Source organism: Saccopteryx bilineata, chromosome 2, assembly GCF_036850765.1.
Source record: "Saccopteryx bilineata isolate mSacBil1 chromosome 2, mSacBil1_pri_phased_curated, whole genome shotgun sequence".
Taxonomy (NCBI): Eukaryota; Metazoa; Chordata; class Mammalia; order Chiroptera; family Emballonuridae; genus Saccopteryx; species Saccopteryx bilineata.
The window spans coordinates 109,458,990-109,482,430 of NC_089491.1; the positions used below are offsets into that span (position 1 = coordinate 109,458,990).

The 23,441-nt window shown below is 34.9% G+C and overlaps 1 protein-coding gene and 1 non-coding gene across 3 annotated transcripts in view; both read right to left on the minus strand.

Annotated features, from left to right (window-relative positions):
• The window catches only part of SYT1 (synaptotagmin 1), a 586,497-nt gene that overhangs the window by 556,690 nt on the left and 6,366 nt on the right, over positions 1-23,441 (minus strand). The gene's annotated exons all lie outside the window — the stretch shown is intronic.
• Positions 17,517-17,592, minus strand: TRNAP-AGG (transfer RNA proline (anticodon AGG)). The gene has a single exon. It is a non-coding gene; the product is annotated as a tRNA-Pro (tRNA).

The window sequence follows — 23,441 nt, forward strand, 5'->3', positions numbered from 1 at the left end:
GTAGTCCATAGACTCAAATTTAGGAAACCATTTGCCACAGTTACTGTTACTCTTACATCTTTTATGTCCTTAGTAGACTAGAATTACTTTTCATTGCTCAAATACTTTGCAGATATTACAATCATACATTATTGTGTCCTCTGACCTGAAATATATGCTCTTACCAAAAATATTTTGGATTTAGCAAAAAGTTACCAACAAAAACAAATGGAGTGTTTTTATAGAATACTTCAAAAATATTTTAAGTAAATATTAATTACAGAGAAGTGAAAAGATTTGTATGATAACATATTTTATTTTTCATATTAAAATGTCATAGTGCAAGCCACCAAATGTGTTTTTTTAGAGTCCGTTTATTATGTGGGAATGCCAACATTTTAGAAATAGCTAGAACAAATATTATTTTACATTAAGCATTTAACAATAAAATTATAAAGAATTTTTAGTATTGTATTTAAAGTGTTGATTAATTAATCATATAATCCTTAATGTCATAAATTAGTTTTACAAGAAATTTTTGTTTTTTTTCCTCATTTTGCATTTCAAAATGATGCTGTTTCAAAATAATCAATTCTCTTATGAATAATTCACTTGAGTATATATTTATTCTTCAGGTATTCTATAGAATGTTACAGAAAGTTAAATAGAAGGTACCTAATAAATTCTGACTTAAATAGTCATAATTTTAAGAATTTATAAGGTTTTACTGTTGTCCAAGTTTTCTCATCAGCACTTAACAATAATACATCATCTCATTTACTCTTGACAATAAATCTATGATGAGAACACTACTATTTGATACCCATTTACAGTGAGAGAATGAGACTCCGAGGGAATAAGAGAGTAAGTGACTTGCCTGATGTCATGCAACTAGGGAGTCATGAAGCTTGGGAAGAAGTCTGATGAACACAATAAACTGAGGAACAAAATAGAAACAGAGGCAGGGTCACAGGGAGCAAATGGACAGCTGTCAGAAGGAAGGGGGGGAGAGGGGATGAAATCAAAGAAGGTGAAGGGATTTGTTAAATCATACATACATAACACATAGATACAGACAAAAGGGTGGCAATAGCCAGAGGGAACAGGGGGGTGAATGTAGGGAAAGGGGGCAAAAGGAGTGACACGGGGGTGGAAAGAGGCTTAGCATGGGGAGGGGTGGCATGGTGTAGTATGTAGGGTGTTATATTGAGGGGGACACTTGAAACCATGCCAACACTATAAGTTAAAAATAAAAACATTACATTAAAGAAAAGAAGTGTAGAGCTCAAAATGTATTATAATTTGAAAAATAATCAAGTTATTGTTCTTAAAATTAGTGGTAGGCAGTAGGTAGGTTGTTTTCCTGTTAAAAATACAGAAAAGTGGTGTTTTCCATATTAGCAAATTCAAGAAGTTAAGGATTCCACTTCATTTCAATCAAATCATGCAAAGTATTGTCCAATGTAAACCACTTAGCATAGTTGAAGTTCAGTCAAAATTCACCATCTCTAGAGCTCAGGTACATCACCAAAGGTAAGAAAAAATACCTTACAGACTTCAACCTTTATTCACAAGCACTAGGACAAAATAATACGTATATAGAGGAATAAAAAAATAATAGATAAAATTATAACATTAACTTATTTAAAGTTGTCTTAGATCTATCATTTCTTGAAAATCTGTCACATATAGATTACCTGAATAACTCTAAGCATTTAAGCTTAGCTGCGGTGTCTTTGTGGATCTATGAAAACACATATGAGATGACATGCATGTCATTTTGAGGTTTGTTTATTTTGGTACTCAATAATTAGCGTTTAAAGAGAGGAACGATGACTTAATGGATTATCACTATAGTGATTTGTGACCTTCCTCCTGAGCGTAACTCAAATTGCCACAGGCTTCCAGGGACTTTTCTGACCAAGTTTCCTCTCATCCTACATGTTCTGAGACCAAGTAGTTCCCCCTTTTGCATGCAGAATACGTTCCAAAGATCCCCACTGGATGCCTAAACCCGTGGATAGTACTGAACCCTACATATACTATGTTTCTTTCTATATATACATAAAGTTTAATTTATAAATTAGGCACATTAAGAGATTAACAACAACTAAGAACAATTATAACAATATACTATAATAAGTAAGTTATATGAATGAGGTCACACAGGCCAGGGATACTTTGCAGAAGTCTTCCTACAGGCTCAGTGCTTTCTGGCACAACAGGTCGCCAACAGTTGGAATGTATTTTCTGTTCATGACTTCCACTCACGTATTTAATGACTTTACCATCTAAACAGAACACTTATCCATGCACTGTGGCTCTCACTTTCGCATTTTGATGTGTAACAGCAAAACTAGTACAATATTTTTTTCTTTACCATTTCATGGATATAAGATTCATTCTTTCTGTAGATCTGAGTGACCTCATCATACAATTTTTTTTCAAGTACAGAACGTTTACCTTTTCACTTAAAAATAGAAGCATTTTACAGCTTTTCTTTGGCATAACTGAATTGTCAACATTGCTACCTTTGTGTTTTGGAGCTATCACTAAGTAAAATAAGGGTTACTTGAACATAAGCACGGTGTACAGAGACGGTAGATCTGACAATCCAGACAACTACTAGGTGACTAATGAGTGGGGAACATAGACAGGGACAGAACAGGTCATCCCACTACTCAGAATGGTATGCGATTTAAAACTTACTAATTGTTTATTTCCTTTTTTATTTCCACAACTTTCTACTTAATATTTTCAGACTATGGTTGACCATGTACAACTGTGGAAAGTGAAACTGTGGATAAGGAAGGTCTACTGTACCTTTACACTTTATACCTTAAAAAAACTGCTGAAAATGCCTTCTTCCATATATAAGTATCAAATAACTGTCATTTCATAGTGAGTTATTTAAAATTTAGTAACATCCAGAACTTCTGTTAGCTCTCTTGACAAATTTGTTCCAGATCCATTTCCCTTTGATCAAACAGATATTAGAAAGTATTCAGTCTTTAGCTTTTCTTTCTTTTCCTTCCCTCCTTCCTTCCTTCCTTCCTTCCTCCCTTCCTTCCTTTCTTTCATCTTTCTTTTTTCTTTTTTTAATGAAATGCAACCTTAGAAGGCAGCTATGGTACCATGAAAAGCTGGGTATGGGAAAAAACAGTGAGTTTAATGCTCAGCCTAGCCATTTATACTTTCCCATTCTTGACCAAATCTGCTATGTTATATGCAAAATAAAAAGATATATAATAGTGTTGCTATGAATAATGAAAAAGAGAAAGCATGAAAAAATGCTTTGTACACTGTAAATTAAAATGTATGTTGGTATTGATTTTGTGTCATTCTCTGCCTAACGTTTTGACAATGTTTTAACAACTACATAGTAAGAACCCAGTCTGTGCTTAATCTGGTGGATTAAAACAAAACAAAGCAAACATACAAAAAACAACATTAAGAGACTTGATTCTTTCAGTAGGAAAATTATAGTTTGGGGGCAAAAACCAGTAACAGATGCACTTATACATGAAAGATCAGTAGGATCAATTCTAAAGAAATCCATAAGAAAAAGATAAAATATACTGCTCACAAAAATTAGAGGATATTTCAAAATTAATATGAAGCAATAAAAAAAGAAGCATTTGAACATCAGAAAAGCAAACGACAAGTCAGAGTTGTTCGATTATGCAAATGCGATACAAAACCCACTTTTATTTCATTGGCGAAAATGCACTATACAAAAGGCTGAAAGTACTGGAGTATCTGCACGTTCCCTGATCACCTAATTTTTGTGAGTCCTAAAATCTAGAAGTATTCATGTTTAGAGCATTATTACCACTGCTTAGTTCTTACTTAGATAATGTTCTAGCTCAGTGGTTTTCAACCAGTGTTCTGCAAGAATTTTTAAAACATGCAATACTTGATTACTTAGGTACATTGACTTCTTTCCCTTTAGACTGTCAAATTTAAAAAAGGACAACAGCAAACACAACATTGGCTGTTGGTGTGAATGAATCAGTTTTACCTATTTCATTTTGTCAGATAGGCAAAAATTATTTTTTTGGTGTGCCATAGAACTTTAGTAATTAGTTTTGTGTATCATGAGATGAAAAAGGTTGAAAACCGCTGTTCTCGCTGATAGTTTTTCAGCTAAGCTTGAAGGTAGGGCAATATTTAAATTGATGGAAAGGAAAGGGAGTCTGACTCTGGATAGGAGATCAGAGTAATGAAAACGCAAGTAGAAAGGGGAGTAAAGACTAAAATTATGCCATAAGGAGAAGATGAAGAAAGATTTCCAGGGATAAGGGCTCAATTTTGAGAAGAATGAGTTGGAGAACAATTGATTGCAATTGATAAAAACTACGAAGCTCAGAAAAGAAGGGAAAAAAAAGGAAGGTAACAAAAGTAGAAAAATAAGACGGTCGTGAACAGTCCAGTTTAAGCTGTATTTATTTTCTGAATATACTGTGATATCAAGTGGATATGTCCACCTTAAGTCACAAAATTTTGAATATTTTTTTTCTGTCTAATTGAACAAATAGAAGCTTAGCAACAAAAAGCCCTGGATATATCTAAGAAAACTGAAATATAAATATTCACTCTCGGTCAGCATAAATTGCTATAATGTAATTTGCTATTCAAGAACTGTACTTAGTGTCTTTGTGAAATGAATCGCAGTATCTATCATTTCTTAATGATAGATATGCTGATTATGTGCTATTGAGTTATTTTACAAAAAAAAAATTCTTGAAGAGGAATTAAGGTTTTCAGAGTCTAAATGCCTTTAAATCTACAGAAGATTAACTGAAAGATGATCAACCATGAGTCATTTTACTATTCAACATTGTAAACCATGAAAATTATTATCTCATGCACTCAATAATTTTTTTAATAAACCAATAATATTAAAAACACAGGCTCTTCATTATCTTCTCAAACAAGGCCTTGACCATGCTCTTTTCCCCAGAAGATGGAAGTCCCATGAAATTTTACTTATTTTTAAACCCAGATCAAGTCCCAGTTCTTCCCTCTAATTTATTGCCAAGTGATTTTTTTTCTTCTTACCTATTTATTGTATTGTATCCCACTTCATCCTTATTTTTATACTGCCATTTACTGTGTCAGTTTCACTTATATTGCAAGTCCCTCCACCAGAGGAATATGTTCTATGGTTTTTCACCTCTCTTTGGAGTCTTCACCCTTTAACAATGTAATGGAAGCTATGAGCTCATTTCCCAGAAAATGCATATGCAAACATACTTACTACATTTTTGCATATAATTTCAGGTAAAATGTTCTCAAACCCTTGAATAAACATGGATACCAGGATAAAACATCCTGAGCTAGTGTTTAACATACATCCTTGGATAAAGTAGGAATTCCATATATGCTTGTCAACAGATTATCTACAGGTATTCAAATTATTTTTGAATTGTTTAACAAAATTAACTGGACCAGGAGCTCTGAGAGAAGTGGGGCAGAAAATGGGGAGTAAAGAGGGACAAATATAATGTGATGGAGGATGATTTGACTTTCAATGATGGGCATATAACACAATCAATAGTTTAAATGCTATAGAGATGTTTACCTGAAACTATATATTCTTTTTTTTTTAAAGATTTTATTTATTGAATTTACAGAGGGAGGAGAGATGTAGGGTTGGGAGCGAGAAGTAGCAACTCACAGTTGTTTTACTTTAGTTATTCATTTATCACCTGTCATGATGTGTGTTGACCTGGCAAGCCCAGGGTTTCAAACTGGTGACCTAAGCATTCCAGGTTGACACTTTATCCACTGTGCCACCACAGGTCAGGCTGAAATCTATGTATTCTTATTGACCAATGTCACTCCATTAAATTTAATTTCTAAATTAAAAAAATGAAAAAAGAAACGGAAAATGGATAATATTCCAAGGAGGGCAAAGAGTAGGGACTTTAGGAGAAAATAAAAACTTTGGCCTTAGGTATTAATCCAGCTACAGTTTTCTTTTTCTAGTAAAGATTTGCTACCAAGTACATATTTGTTTTAGAAAAGCAAGTTGTAAAATCTGCAGATGTGGATGCCTCAGAATACAAGATGTCTTAAAGAACTTTGCGTTCCAAAGCAAAAAAAAAAGTGACAGTGAGCAGGAGGAAGGAGGAGGATATGCCAGAATGCAAATCACAGCCTTGATTTCCTGATGAAGCCTGACTCAGAAGCTACCGGAGATATTAACCATTCACCAGGCAGAGGTATGCTGAATTGCGTGAAGTAGGATTCAGAAGGTGGCTGGAAAAGTGACGTCTGATGCATTCAAAACATGCACAATTCCAACAAGGTAAGTAATAATAATAGATCTAATTATCATTTATTAAACACACCTGTGTCATGTACCGTACTAATCACTTTATATGCAGCAGCTCTCAGTAGGGTGAATATCTCTTATTATCTCAGCAGCTTAACTATATGTCATTAAAGCTTAAAAAATAGAAATGAGCCTATCAACCTACCAAGGGTATTATATACAAGAATTTCCAGAAAGGGGAAGTAAAATGGAAATAAGCAACCTCCTTACACCTGTGATACACAGTCAAATGCGTGGTCTTCTAGAAAGGGCAATACTTAACCTTCTCAACTCACAAAGGTTGAAAACAAAAAACCATTTAAAAATACTTTTATATTTGAGGTTCTAATTTAGACTTTCTATTACTACTACTGATTCTAATTAACTTTTCACTTTTATCATGTAATAAATTTGATTGCCAACTATATTCTCAACGTAACCGTTTAAATTCATTAACAATAATTTCAGTAGAAAACTTGAGCAATCTTCTTTGGAAATAAAGCTTATTTAGTTTTAAACATTTCTGCTTCAAAAAGTTAAGCTTTCTTTCAATAAGCCTAGAATATCACATGTAAGAAATATAACCAGTGTTCTCAAACAAGTAGTAATAATCTGTTTCTCCTAACAAACGGTCTACGCCCAAGGAGCTCACGGTGTAATAGGGAAGGTTAACAATATATGCAACTATTTATAAGTGCAAAGTGCATGTGTCATAGGAGATCAATTTTCTTAATTCCATCTACTGGCATTCTATCCTCCTGACGTGTGAGGTTCCTAGATCATATGACTAAATACACTTACAGAACATAAAATCTTATTGAATGACTTAAACTTACACAGTTTATATCTGTTTATCCAACCAGTCTTTATTTAAATATTGCCTTTCTTTACTTTAGCAACAAATAATACACTGTCTTATGCTTTTCATGGAAAGTATTTTGTGTGTTTTTCTTAAGACTTTAACGAGAGTATAGTCTTCTTGAAAAACAAAGCCCTTAAAAAAAAATTAGGCTATCCAGCTGAATGCTCATCTCAGAGTAAGCAACAGAATAATAGCTGCGGACTGTGGAGCTAAAACAGCAGTATGTACTAACTAAAATATTTATTATCACAGCTATAAAGGCTACACATATCTTTTAATTCTTAAATTGTTGCTATGCATTTGACTATGACCAACAACATTTAGGTGATGATTAATTTTAGGGAATTACACAAAATATACTGCTCACAAAAATTAGGGGATATTTCAAAATGGATATGAAGCCATAAAATATCCTCTATTTTTTTGTGGGCAGTATATTTTATCACTTTCAAAATCAGTCTCCAACTGAATGTGTATCATTTGTAATGTTGACATTTACATGTTTTGATTTCAACTGAAATTAAAATACTGAAAAGCAAAAGCATGTTGTCTGAAAACAATTTCCTTAAAAAGCAATGCCAATCCAGGTATTTTATGGAGGAAGGCTTTTAGAATCAATTGCACTCATTCTATATTCATGAACTCTTAATGCTTCTTTCCCTCTGACATTTGCGAGTGCATTATTATTAAGTCTTTCAAGCACAGAAAGAAAAAGGAAAAAATTTCTCTGTCACTTTCCCAGATGTCTTGAAGTTAGCTCAACTTGTATCTGCTTGTTTCCAGACAATGCATTACCTGGCGATGTGGCTGGGAAATGCACGCATAACGTCCTAAAAACGTAACATAAAATTAGTGTTATGATAAACTTTTGCTTGAATGATAGAGGTTTCACCCATTTTTTTATAAATACTTTATGGTAACATATTTCTGAGTTTTCGCTGCTCTTTTAATGTACCTAAGGCCACAAAACTTTAAGAAACACAGAGAGAGGTTTGCTTAATATATACCTACAAAGAGCAAAATGTTTTATTTCTATCCTTACCTCACTTGGGCTATTCTAGCAAGAACATTTATTCAAAATGACCCTTTAGAAACTCTAAGGAGAACATGGTGCCATCCTGCTCAAAACACTCCCATGGGTCCTCATCTCATTCAGAACAAAAGCCAAAGTCATCTCAAGGTCCTGCACCATTTACTCCCATGTCATTGCTCAGAAATAAGCTGTTGGTATTGTTAGCCCAGTTCACTGGTCCACGATGGCTTCCTTGCTCTCTTTAAATCACCAGGCAAGATCTCACCTCTTACTAAAGCTCAATTTTAACCTCCTCCATATCTGCACTCAAAGGTAATGTTCACTCACCAGCCTTATTTAAAAATGCATTTTACATTCATTCCTGTCCCACCAACCTAGAACTATATACTCTTTTCTTGTTTTGACATTTTTACACATTTGATAGCACTTGACAAAATAAAGCAAAGTTTCTTCCCCTTCTTACCTTCTTTTCTCCTTCTCTCTTTTCTTTAGTGTCCCCACTAAAAGGAAAGTTCTTTGAGATCTGGAAGTTATTGAAAGTGAGTAATTTAGAACTAATGCTCACTTTTTTGAACTTTGAGACAATTAATGTAGACCCCTTGGCTCTAAAACCAACCAACATCCACTCAACCCTGGCCTCTGCATTGAGACCCAGTTGTAACACTTAATACTGTAAGCCAGTGGTTCTCAAAGTGTGCGCCAGGGCGCACTGGTATACCTAGAAGATTTCCAGGTGTGCCCTATGGTATTCCAGAGAAATATGTGCCTGTTAGGAACCAAAAAACCAATGGGATTTTTGGAGTTTAGATTTTTGGGAAACAGAGGTGTGGGGAATTGGCTGTAAGTTGACAGTCTGACCAACCCCCCACCTCACTTGACTGATTAGGTTGCATAGGGCTGTTATGCTGTGGTGCTGGATTGCACTCTCAAGTTTCCCGGAAAGACTGGAGGCAAGTTTCTTCCATCCTTTGTTTGGTGTAAAGTTAAGATGATATGTGTGGTAGGGGTTTTCTGCACTCAATACAATTAAGAGGAATTCTTCAATGTATTAATGAGGAAATAAGAGTTTACTTTTCAAATACAGTGTGTCTGTAAAGTCATGGTGCACTTTTGACCAGTCACAGGAAAGCAACAAAAGACAATAGAAATGTGAAATCTGCACCAAATAAAAGAAAAACTCTCCCAGTTTCATACCTATTCAGTGGAGTTTGATGTGGGCTCATGCACAGAGTTTTTAGGGCTCCTTAGGTAGCTATCCCGTATAGCCTCTTCAGAGTCATCACTGACTGATGGCCTACCAGAACGGCGTTTCTCCACCAAACTGTTGGTTTCCTTCAACTGCTTATCCCACTGAGTAATGTTATTCCTATATGGTGGTGCTTCGTTATAAACGCGCTGATATTCACGTTGTACTTTGGCCACGGATTTGAATTTAGCGAGCCACAGAACACACTGAACTTTCCTCTGTACCATCCACATCTTGACTGGCATGGCCGTGGGCTGCTCCACTGTATACATGGTGTTACGTCATCATCTGCGCATGTGCACATGCTGCCACATCATCCTACAGAAACTGGGAGGGATTTCCTTTTATTTGGTGCAGATTTCACATTTCTATCGTCTTTTGTTGCTTTCCTGTGACCAGTCAAAAGTGCACCATAACTTTACGGACACACTGTATATGCCCAAACATTGAAGAAATTGCTAGGACACATCAGGCTCACATTTCTCATAAACACAAGAATGAAAAAACTTAACACTTTCGCTCCAGGACCTGCCGAATTTACTAAATCTTACTAAGAATGTCTCTCTCTCTCTCTCTCTCTCTCTCTATATATATATATATATATATATAAAGATAACTTTTTTGTCATTTTTAAAAAATTTTAACCCATCTTTTTTACAAATTCTAAAAAGCATAACAAAAAATATAACATAAAATGTTTTTTAATGTCAGAATAAATTTAATTTTGTTGTATTTATTTTGTTTACCATAAAAGCATGCTTGGACTTCATATTTTTTCTTTAATGTTTGAATTAATTATTATAACATATTTCTTAGAAATTTGTATATAGTGCACCTACAATTATTTGTTGGATTTTAAATGCGCCCCGACTTCAAAAAGTTTGAGAACCACTGCTATAAGCACATAGCATCATTTCTCTGACTAGTTTTGTTTCCAAAATTAGTCATGGTACAAAGCTCACAGAGAATTTGAAGTAGAATTAAGTGAGTAAAGAACAAAAATACTTATAATACCACCTGACATCTCTACATGTAAGCTACTATTAAATAAATATTGTAAAGAACCTTAAATCTTCATATTCTTGACACATCTTCCATATCTTTTATTTTAGTTTTAAAATATTTGTTATGTAGCAAAAATATGCAAGAGTATTCTTAACAATTTTAAATTTGAAATACTTTAAAATTCTTAAATTTAACATATTACAGCCAAAACCAAGTACTTATTAAATATGATTATAAATTTCTATTTATAATTGTGTCTGAACTTATACAGGAACTCAAACATTAAAAATACTATAAAATATCATGACCTCTAATAATAATTATTAATGAAAATATTTTTAAATAAGATACTGTAATAATCTATATCTGATAAGCTGAGAATGCAATATAAAGAAAGTAAAACTTTACAAAAATATATAGAATAATTTAGTATAGCTTATGTATATTGTCACAACCATCACAAATTATACAAAAAAATACTTAAAATCATAAAACTAAATTAGCTAAAAGTTAAAGTAAACAATCACTTGCAATTAATATATATTATAAATTATTTTATGTTAACTAAAAGTAATAGATATTTCCTTAATAGGTAAAATGCATATATTACAAAATAACTACAGTTTGTATGAAATAAAATATTCAATATAAATACAGTTATCTAATAGTTTAAAATATATAGAACATTGTATGTATAACTGAGCTTTAATTTTAAATACGATGTATCTTCGCATTTACTCATAATATTTCTGCTCATGGGTATTAGATGCTGTTGAGTGGTTGCCTCTGTGAAGATATCAAGGGTTCTGAAAGAAGACTTATTTTTCAATTTACATATTTTTTAGATTATCTGAATATTTTAAGTATTTTTAAGAAATACTTTTTCATTTAAAAATCGAGTAAAACATTTCTTTAAAAACACTACTCTTTAAGCAATATACTATATTTTTCTTTTATCCCTTGTATAAGAATGAGTCATCCATAACTAATTCCAGGCCATGAACTCTTAATATCAAGGCCACGCATTAAGTTACTATGTTAGTGTGAAGAAAAATAGAAATGAGTGAAACCAAATTGAAAAAAAATTAAAAAAGAATAGTTCATCCAGCAATATTCATTGAAGATTTTAAGTGCTTGCTGAGAAACTGTGAAGCATGGCCAAGTCAGTCGACACTGAGGATATAATTGGAAACAATACTGAAATGATTTCCGCATGCACAGAGCATTTAAGTTCAATATGAATGTAAAAAAAAAATTATTTGCAATGTAAAAAAAATTAATTCTTCATTGCTATAGTTTTATAATTTAATGCATATTGTTTGAAGTATAAAAATATAAATCTCAGAGATTTAAAAAAATAATTTCAGTTTGTATTGCTGTTATAGTCTTACTATTTTAGCTTTAGGAAGATTACTTTTTGCTGCATTTTTTTCAGACATTTTCTGAAAATGTGTTTTCACACCTACAGGATGCAAGATCACAGTGTTCTCATTACAAGGAAAAAGAAAAAACAAATAACAGCAACAAAGATCTATGATGCCATGATTCAGAGAAGACACGATGCCAAAATAATTTGCAAAATATCCTAAGGTTAAAAATTTAGCAATATATACAGTGTGTCTGTAAAGTGATGGTGCACTTTTGACTGGTCACAAGAAAGCAACAAAAGATGATAGAAATGTGAAATCTGCACCAAATAAAAGGAAAACCCTCCCAGTTTCTGTAGGATGATGTGGCAGCATGTGCACATGCGCAGATGATGACATAACACCGTGTATACAGCGGAGCAACCCACAGCCATGCCAGTCGAGATGTGGATGGTACAGAGGAAAGTTCAGTGTGTTCTGTGGCTCGCTAAATTCAAATCCATGACCAAAGTGCAACGTGAATATCGGCACGTTTATAACAAAGCGCCAACACATAGGAATAACATTACTCAGTGGGATAAGCAGTTGAAGGAAACCGGCAGTTTGGTGGAGAAACCCCGTTCTGGTAGGCCATCAGTCAGTGATGAGTCTGTAGAGGCTATACGGGATAGCTACCTAAGGAGCCCTAAAAAATCTGTGCGTGAGCCCACATCAAACTGCACTAAACAGGTATGAAACTGGGAGAGTTTTTCTTTTATTTGGTGCAGATTTCACATTTCTATCATCTTTTGTTGCTTTCCTGTGACCGGTCAAAAGTGCACCATGACTTTATGGACACACTGTAGTTAAAAAGTACTTCTCTGCATCACGCTTAAGATGTCCTTCTACTTAGCCTCATCATTATTCTCAACTGTAAACTGTGAATTTATAAATAAAATTCTTCTTTAAAAGCAGGTAAGTGTTCAATATCTTAAACTGAAACTCTGCTTAGAATTTCTCAAAATATGAAAAAAGTTTCAATCACACCTCAACTCCCTCCTTGAATACAGAGTTTGCTAATTCTTGATATTTCTGCAGACATTTTCAAAAGTGACATATTCATACTCTTATAATATGGAAAAACTGAACATTGACTCTCATACATAATAGAAATTTATTTTTAAACAGCCAGCCATGTTACAAAACTGAATTTACAATGTCATTGTATGCCAGTAGTACATACATTCCATGGTACTCCAAGCATAGGGAACAGATTGTGCTAGAGCCCTGAGGCAGGAAGGCGTTTGGAATATTAAAAACTTGGAAGAAGCCCAATGTGGCCAGAACAGGAGAATGAGAGGACTGATCTGAGATACTAGGATGGTGAATAAGAGGAGCCAATGTTACCTGGATTTAAGAGTCAAGTTAAAAACCGCAGAATTAGGAAGACAAGTTGATTTGATTATGTTATGGTAATAGAGGTCTAAAAAATTAGATATTTGTGATAAAAATGATTAAAACATTATATATTTGGAATGTGGGGTTAAAGATGAGAGATATGTGAAAACAGATGACTCCCAGATTTTTAGATAACACAACTAGACAAATGGCAGAATCATTCATTAGGATCAAAGATATTGGGGAAGGACTCGATTTGTTGGTGAAGAGAATGAGTTCAGTTTTGGACGAGGTAAATTTAAGGAATCTTTAAGACATCCAAATAGATCTATTAAACAGGCAGTTGTATTACTTGTTAGGTTCCTAGTCAGACACAAATGATTTAGTTTACCCTAAACACATTGTTTGAGATTCAGAAAGAAAAAGAAAAGTTTTATTAAAGAATGTACTAAGCATTTCTCATAATAATACAAAGGTTTCTCAAAGTGTAACACATGAATCACCTTCTCTGTGAAGCCATCACTGTCTTGACTAATTGGTCATTCACTCTCATGTGCTTTTAAAAAGCTTTGCACTTTCCTGTTGCGACCTATAGAAGAGGCTTCAAGAACTTGGTTATATTCTCTCCTTCCAAGGCTAGGGTTGGGGTAGAGTGTGCTCTACTTTCTATGTCCTTGTAGTCAGGCAATGTAGATTGGGCCTGGCTAATGGTCTATGATCAGGGTTGTAGTAGTTAATTGCCAGTGAGAAAACTTCCAGTACTTTCCTCCCTACTGCGAATCTTAAACATTATGTTGAAATGACAGTGTTATAAGTCCTTGAAGCCCTAGTATGAGAAAGAAGTAAGACTTAGGTGTTGAATCCATTGAGGTGTTTGTACTGTTTGTTAGCACATGTCCTACCCTACCCTGACTATTTCACAGATCACATCTGAGTATATTATCATTACCTGCTTACAGTACTTCTTAACTAAACTATACTTTATTCTGCTTGATCCGTGGTGGTGCAGTGGATAAAAGCGTTGACCTGGAATGCTAAGGTTGCTGGTTCAAAACCCTGGGCCTACCTGATCAGCACATATGGAAGTTGATGCTTCCTGCTCCTCCCCACTTTCCCTCCCTCCCTTTCTCACTCTCTCTCCCCCTCTCTAAAATGAATAAATAAAATAAAATAAAATAAAAACTATGCTTTATTCTTTTATAGGTGGTTGATGTTGGGAATTTATACTCTTTAAATATTTTTGAGCTGGTTAATGAATGATTGAAAGATTGAAGACATAATCTCCAACCTTATCCACCATTATGAGAAAACTCATGGATAGTAGGAAAGTCAAAGGAGCATTTCTGGTGCTGAGCCACTTGTATATCTAATTAACTTGCTTGAAAATGCCATGATCAGTCACAGATCTTTACATGTTAGCACAGAATGGTGTCAGAGATACAGTATCTAATAAAATCTCCACATTGCGAAATTAGTGACAGGTTGAGAGTTTTTGTATTATTTGTTTCTTAGTTAGGACACAAAATTCTAAACACTTATACTCAGTCTTCATTGTCTATTGGTTCCATAGACTGGCTCTCTACTCATTACTTTAAAGGCAAAAAAATAATTTATCTATCTGTGTACAGTGTGTCCGTAAAGTCATGGTGCACTTTTGACTGGTCACAGGGAAGAAACAAAAGACGATAGAAATGTAAAATCTGCAACAAATAAAAGGAAAACTCTCCCAGTTTCTGTAGGATGATGTGGCAGCATGTGCACATGCACAGATGATGACATAACACCGTATATACAGTGGATTAGCCCACGGCCATGCCAGTCGAGATGTGAATGGTACAGAGGAAAGTTCAGTGTGTTCTGTGGCTCGCTAAATTCAAATCTGAATATCAGCGCGTTTATAACAAAGTGCCACCACATAGGAATAACATTACTCGATGGGATAAGCAGTTGAAGGAAACCAGCAGTTTGGTGGAGAAACCCCGTTCTGATAGGCCATCAGTCAGTGATGAGTTGTAGAGGCTATACGGGATAGCTACCTAAGGAGCCCTAAAAAGTCTGTGCGTGAGCCCACATCGAACTGCACTGAATAGGTATGAAACTGGGAGAGTTTTCCTTTTATTTGGTGCAGATTTCACATTTCTATCGTCTTTGTTGCTTTCCTGTTACCAGTCAAAACTGCACCATGACTTCATGGACACACTGTATATTCCTCTACTCTACAAGAACATTTATCCATAACCAAAAATAGAAATGCAATATATTGACACCATTTCAACAAAAAGAAAATGTAATATCTTTTCATTGATAGCTATTATAACTAATGGCTATTAACTGAATTCCTCAGAAGGTAGCAGGCCAACATCAATCTTCTTGGTTCAGAATGGCCAGTACGAACGAGTGTTGGTGCCAGATTCATTGTGGGCTTTAAAGAAAAATTCGGTGCAAATTTACACAAATCACTAACATGTCAATATGGCAAGAACATTATAATTTTGATGTGGAAATTCTATTAAATATTATGCATTTACAGTATAACAACTTATATTCAAAATAATACACTGCAAATTTCTATATGTCCACTGGTTTTACTTACGTATGCTTAGTGGCATTTTAAATGTACTGTAGTTCTTTAAAAACTGTTAATAATTTTTAGAGAAGTATTTTTAAAGCTACAGATTGTTACCCATTAGTAGGTTATTACATTAACTTGATTGGTTATGACTAGTATGTTTCAATGAATTCGAAAAAAAAGTAAAATGGAAAAAATATTGATATAACGGTAAGAAATATTTCATATAACTTCTCTTCATCTTGTGTATGTGTACTTGACTGTGGATTGAATCTGGATGTCATTGAAAACACTAGAAAATATAGACTTAGTAGATTCATTCACTCATGCAATTAACATTTTACAGAATGCTCTCTTCCTACTATCTCTCAAGCACTGGAGAGTCAGAGATATAAAAAATAGCATTGCAAAATCCTGAAACTTGCATTTAGTGAAGTGATCAGATACATTAAAAATTTCAAATACACTATATGTGCAAATGTGTATGTCAGTATGTCTAAAACAAGATATTTAGGATAGAAAAGAGGCTGGATCCTACAGATATGAAAAATATTGAGCATATCACTATTGACCAAAATAGTCCATTATTACACTCTTGCTATATTCACTTATAGGTGGTTTTGTCTGAACTCAGCAAAGAAAACTCTATTTTTAAAATATATTATTATCAGAGTATAATATCTATAGGAGCCTTAGGGGGGGAAAGAGGGCCATTTAAGATTGACGCTTTAATTATTGCTTCATTACTGCTGTAGCATACTGAGTGGTACTGCAGCCTCACAAAAGTTAATATGCCTCGGAAAGCACTTAGTTTACTATCACAGAGTGACCTGGGTAGACTTGGGTTATTGAGTTCTTGAAACCAGGATATGAAACTAGATAGAGGAAAAATAATTTCCTGTTAATGCTCTGAGACTTGTGTTGTCCAAATAATAATCAACACAAAATGATTTGTTTTGTTATGTTTTCAGTGTTTATTTAGTTTTGTTTTGAAATCTAAATTAGAGTGTAGGATACTATCAAATATATATTCAAAAGGAAATTACAGGGAAAAAAATCAAGATGTTCACGTAATTCAGAGAAATAATAAAAATTGGGATAGGTGGTGTGTTCCACTTCCTTAGAAATGAGGGCAAAAGGAGAAAGGTTATTAAGATTTAACAAAAGGTATACAATATGGGTTTATGGGATATATACCATAAAAGAAAAGGAGTTACTCTTCTATAGGTGAAAATGGAGGATGAAAAATGTATACCTATAAGACACCTGAGAATACACATTGAAAGTCATGGTAGAAATAGTATGCATTCCATGACTGTAACCATGAAAACAATGTAAACATATGAACAGTCTGAAAACATATTAGGCAGAAATGAGACATCATATATATATATATATATATATATATATATATATATATTTTTTTTTTTTTTTTTTTTTTTTTTTTTTTTGCATTTTTCTCTAGCTGGAAACGGGGAGAGACAGTCAGACAGACTCCCGCACGCACCCCACCGGGATCCACCCAGCACGCCCACCATGGGGCGACGCTCTGCCCACCAGGGGGCAATGCTCTGCCCATCCTGGGCATCGCCATGTTGCGACCAGAGCCACTCTAGCGCCTGAGGCAGAGACCACAGAACCATCCCCAGTGCCCGGGCCATCCTCGCTCCAATGGAGCCTCGGCTGCGGGAGGGGAAGAGAGAGACAGAGAAGAAGGCACGGCGGAGGGGTGGAGAAGCAAATGGGCGCTTCTCCTGTGTGCCCTGGCCGGGAATGGAACCCGGGTCCTCCGCACCCTAGGCCGACGCTCTACCACTGAGCCAACCGGCCAGGGCTACATATATTTTTAAATGTTATGCTTAAATATGAGCATATTGTTTTGAAAGTTTCCTTAAAAATATTTGTAGATTATTTTTAATTAAAATATTAAAGCAGAGTCAAATTCATGAAACCAGTACCTTTACAATCAGCTAACTTGCCCTTTGTCTCTTCTGTAAGTATGAGATACGTTCCAAGACCACCCAATGGATGCCTAAAACTACAGATAGTACCAAACCTAAAATATTCTGTTTTTTCCTAAGCATGCATACCTGTACACTTAAAGGAAGCACGTTACAGTTGCTCTTTGGCATATTGAATTGCCAGCATCACTACTTATTCACTTTGGGGCCATTAAGTAAAATAAAGGTTACTTGAGCACAACCACTGTAATACCTTCACAGTGGATATGATCATCCACGTGGCTACAAAGTAACACACAAGCAGGCAGTGTGGATATGCTAGACAAGGGGATGATTCATATCCTGAGTGAGAGGGAGTGGGATAGCACGAGACTTCATTATGTTACACAGAATGGCACTCATTTAAGACTTACGAATTGTATATTCTGGAATTTGACAGTTAATATTTTCGGACTGCAGTTGACCTTGGGTAATTGAAACCATGCAAAGCAAAGCCGTGGACTGATGCAGGACCAAATTCATTCCCACTGCAGTTACCACACTGGGGGTTTCCTCTATCTGTAATACATTCCCCCTGATATTTACATTGCTGGCTTCTTTTCCTTTTACGTCTCAACTTATATATTATTGGTTAGCCAGAGTCCCTAGTATCACTTTATTTATTAACCTGTTTTATTATTTTATAGTGTATCTCAATGTTTGACATTACCTTAGTTGTTTTTTGTTGTTGTTGTTGTTGTTTTTAATCGTCTGTCTCCTCCCCTACAATGCAAGTGCCATAAAAGCAAAGAAGTTTTCTGTTATGTTTGCTTCTGTATTCTCAGCATTCAAGACAGCGCCTTCCATATAATAGGCACATCATGGCCCCTATTGAAAAAATACATTACTTCTAAATTACTCTTTTTTGGTTTGGGGCATGGCAAAGAGAAAATGAATAGTGTTTTTGTGCAAATTTATTTTGTTGCATCTATACAATGCATATGTACTTAAGGCCATTATAAAATAAAACTTTATAAACTCCTTGAAATAATACTCCCTACACAAAACTAACAAAATACTGGTGGCCCTATATATATGTGTGTGTGTATTTTTAGTTGGCTGTTCTCAGCTCTCTGAGCTGAGCAACTAAAAATACTCAAGTCCTAATATTCTCCTTGTCAAAGCAGTAAGGCAAAGACTCAACTAGAGTTAAATGACACTCAACATGGCCCTCATGCTCTCATATTCATCCTTTTCACACCAGTAGAGTCATATTGGGTATAGATTATTGAGTATTTCCACACTTGTTTGTAAACAGCCATTACTTTAAGTGTTAGGAATGCCACTTCTATCCACATCTTCAATTTCTATGGACCTCCCTAGAATTCCCAGAATCTTCCTCTGAGCTATCTTGTTTTAATATTAACGCTAGTCAGCATCCTTTCTGATGGGTCAGGGCTTGTACCTTATGAGCGAGTAGTCATTGGTTGATTTGCCTGTCCTAAATCTAATCATTTTCCTTCTTGTAACAGCAGGACTCACCATATAGTTGAGTCATGTTATGTCCAACTTTCAAATCCAGAGACCACACAGGGCCTGGCTTAGAAAAAAATTGTACTTCACAGCCCTCACCATAGGGATGAGTCTCCATGGGAAGTGATCCAATTTGTTCCAATCAAACTTATCCTAGAGAATTTTGGGAAAAAGTTATTAACTTTACACAATTTTGTGTTTAAACCTACAGTCACTGGAAATATTCTCACACATTTTTGGAAAGAATGTGACTCTAAATAAAGCAATGGTAGAGAAAAGAAGAACTAAATTGTAGTAGAATGTGGATTTAAACCCAAGTAGTCAACCATAAGTAATCATATAACTATTAAGCTCATCATAGGAGGTGAGGACAAGGTGGGGGTGAGAAACGATAGGCCCGGTTCTGATCAGATGCTTTGATTTCCCATTTCCCGCTATGATCAAATACAGAATATTCCTGAACTTTATGGTAACATGACCTCTAAAATCTCCTCTCCAATTTTTTTAACCATTTTGAGTTAAATAGTATTTTTATAAATAAAAAGCTTTTTAATTAATTAAAAATGGGGGAAGCCAGAGTAGTAATAGCGGCCATTTAACAGAGTACGAGACAATTTGAAAACATTTCATTTCCCTTTCTGGTGAAATGAAACATTTAGTTGTGAACTATCTTACCAATGCTTACCATGCCAGAGTAGGTCTTTATACTCAAGTCTATAAGAATACAAATTTAATGTTTTGATCACATTGCTATAGAGTGGATAAAGTTTGCTTATCACTTTTCACTCTCTTTAAGTCACCTCTATCTGAAACCATCTGTTCCTCTTCTTCTGCCAGAGAGGAGCTTAATATGATTACTTATGGTTGGTTAATAGCTTTATAAATATAGACTGTTTGGGTTTGACACCACATCCAACTTCATAACATTTGTGTGACCCCGGCAAGTTACTTCTTTTATATGATTTTCTCATTTAAATATCTAAGGTCAATTAATATCAATCTCATAGCATTATTGGGAATATTAATGGACTGAAGCATGGGAAGTACACAGAAAAGTACCTGACACACAGGAAAAACAGATCATGATTTCTACATTGCAATGTGTATAACAACTAGCAATCACTCCCAACTGTGTCTGAATAATAACACACAAAAAATGACAATTGATGGATGTCACACAGCGCTAATAATTTGAGCTTGGATATACTTCTTGTTTACCCCTTTTTACCTTGGAATAGAGAAGAGAAAAAAGCTTCAATAGTTTCAACAACTCCAACATTAATGTTAGGTTTGGAAAACAGAAATTACGTGTGGCAGTACCAATACCAATGAGAAAAATAGTGAGAGATAAGGTTGGAGACCTTGTAGTAAAGCTACAACACACATTATTCCAACCACATCTGTGTCTACTCAAGGAAATGGCTTAGAACCACGTACTTTATACATAAGGAAACTAATGAGATACTATCTAATATCACAGTGATATAGAAATTATTGAAGGGCAACTGAGCCTGGTGACTCAGGCTTGGTGACTTCTTTTATAGATTTGAGAACTGTTTCTTGAATCATTTTAAAATGCAAATATAATTAATTTCAAAATTAGGGTAACATGTGATGACTGCATAATAAAATTTTATCTTTTCAATGAGAAAAATAAAGACTATATTCAGTATTCAGTGATGTTAGATATTTCTTTTTCTTTTGGTAAGAAATAGAAAACTAGTTTTTATATATTGAGAGAATTAAAAGACAACTTTTCCCCCATTATTAAATATTAAGACACTATGATTCTATAGATAAAAAATATAAAAAGTGTGTAAATACAGGCAGGTAACTGCTGAGTCATCTTTATTGCATTTGTAAAATGGTAACGCTCTTGATTATCAAAATCAATTAAAGCAACTTAATTTTTAAAAAATATAGGGGGAGCCCTGGCCAGTTGGCTCAGCGGTAGAGCGTTGGCCTGGCATGTGGGGGACCCGGGTTCGATTCCCGGCCAGGGCACATAGGAGAAGCGCCCATTTGCTTCTCCACCCCCCCACTCCTTCCTCTCTGTCTCTCTCTTCCCCTCCCGCAGCCAAGGCTCCATTGGAGCAAAGATGGCCCGGGCGCTGGGGATGGCTCCTTGGCCTCTGCCCCAGGCGCTAGAGTGGCTCTGGTTGCGGCAGAGCGATGCCCTGGAGGGGCAGAGCATCGCCCCCTGGTGGGCAGAGCCTCGCCCCTGGTGGGCATGCCGGGTGGATCCCGGTCGGGCACATGCGGGAGTCTGTCTGTCTGTCTCTCCCCGTTTCCAGCTTCAGAAAAATACAAAAAAAAATATATATATATAGGGGGAGGGCGCTGTGGGGAGGGGGGACAAGGGAGATGTTGAAGGGCATATGGGGGAGGGGGGATGCATTCAGGGTGACACTAGAATCTACGTAAACACAATAAATTAAAATCAATATTATATATATATATATATATATATAGAGAGAGAGAGAGAGAGAGAGAGAGAGAGATTCAACTGCCATGAAAACAATGGTTTCATTGTCATTGGAAGGATAAAACAGAAAAAAAAAAAAAAGGTACCAAATAGTACATGCCAGTTATTTGGACTTTTAAACATATTTTACTATCTATCTGTGATAAATTTTGTTCCAGAAATGATTGGCAGGCAAGTCTTTATACTTAAAACCTTAAAAAACATTCAAATTATGGCACCTTCCCTTTAAATATACCAATTATATAAACTAAGTAAGAAGTTTCTCCATTATTTATCTATAGCTGTGTGTTTCATAGAGCTAACCTAAAATGTACAAACACTAAGAATTAAATTTCTTTGTTATTGACAAAAAAAAAATCTTACTGATAAGGATTAGTATGGGGCCTGGAATACTAGGGTCCCAGTCAGTGATTAGAGGAAGATAATTCATTAAGAGAATTTAAATAAAGGAAAGAGTAATAAGAAGGTAGGAGAGAGTAGGAGAGGGTAGGAAAGAAAGAAATTAAGAAGCAAATGCAATGAAAGAAAGGGGGAGAAAGAAAATTGCTGTATTACTCTTTTTAGGAGAGCAAACAAATCAGCTCTGGCAGTGAGTAGTAACATGCTTCAATGCATACAGGTTTAAAAGTCCAGAAGTCAAGAGAAATAAAACTATTGCTGTGCATTCAATATATAAATGATGAATCCGATTCTCAAAGGCATCATGGAACTTGTTGCCACCACTTGTCAACACCAAGGAATTGGCTTTCTCTGATCATCAATATTCATTTTGTGGTGTCTACGCATGATTCAAAAACTGTCTATGATTAGCTTGAAAAAAAATAATTGAAAACTTGTATATCAAGTACTTTTTGTTTTGTGGGGGGTTCCCCACACTTGAGAAGCAGGGCTGTTTTGGTTTTAACTTAGGAGTATGGTAGCTTTCTGTTGAAATGTCATTTTCTTGAATTATTAAACTCAGATGTATCTCAAGGAGATGGCTTGGTTTTTAAATTTTAACATTATAATTTAATAAAAAACACTCAAAATAGATGTGTAACTTGTAACATCATGTTCTTATCTCAGCTTTCAATATACGAATTTCCTGAACACAGATAAAACTCAAGCACTGTTAGGCATATAACAGTCTGGTTTATTTATATTTAAATACAAAACCTGTGGCCTTGGATTTTGGATATTGGTGAAAATAGGATAGTTATGTTATTTTATTTATAGAAGAGATTCTGGTGCTCTAGAAATAGTCTCTAATGCCCAATGGCTCACACTCTTTTCAATTCCTCAAGTCTGATAAAAACGCTATGCTTTAGGCAAAAAGCCAGCCATGTAAACCAGGATCTGGCTGACGCTCAAAGTCAGAAACAGATTCAATGCTCCATTACCTTGTCATTTTTCTGAGAGATTGTGTCAGTTTTTCTTATTATTAATCTTGCTAACTCAAAGCACAATCGCTGGAGGAGCTCGCTGGGCTTCAGTAACCTGTCATACCACTGTCCTTGTTTCAAAGGCCATTGAGTAGTTTTTCTAAAAAAGCATTTTTTTTATTATTTTTTCCTCATAAGTAAGTAATTTCCATATTACATGGTTGGTGAACAAGGACCCATCCACTGGTTATATTGCATAGAATACTGGGGTGTAGGACATCATGAAAAAAATACACTCAATTGTTTTTTTTTTCCTTTTCAAGAAAGAGCAAACAATTCTAAATGGACACTTGACTGATACAAAT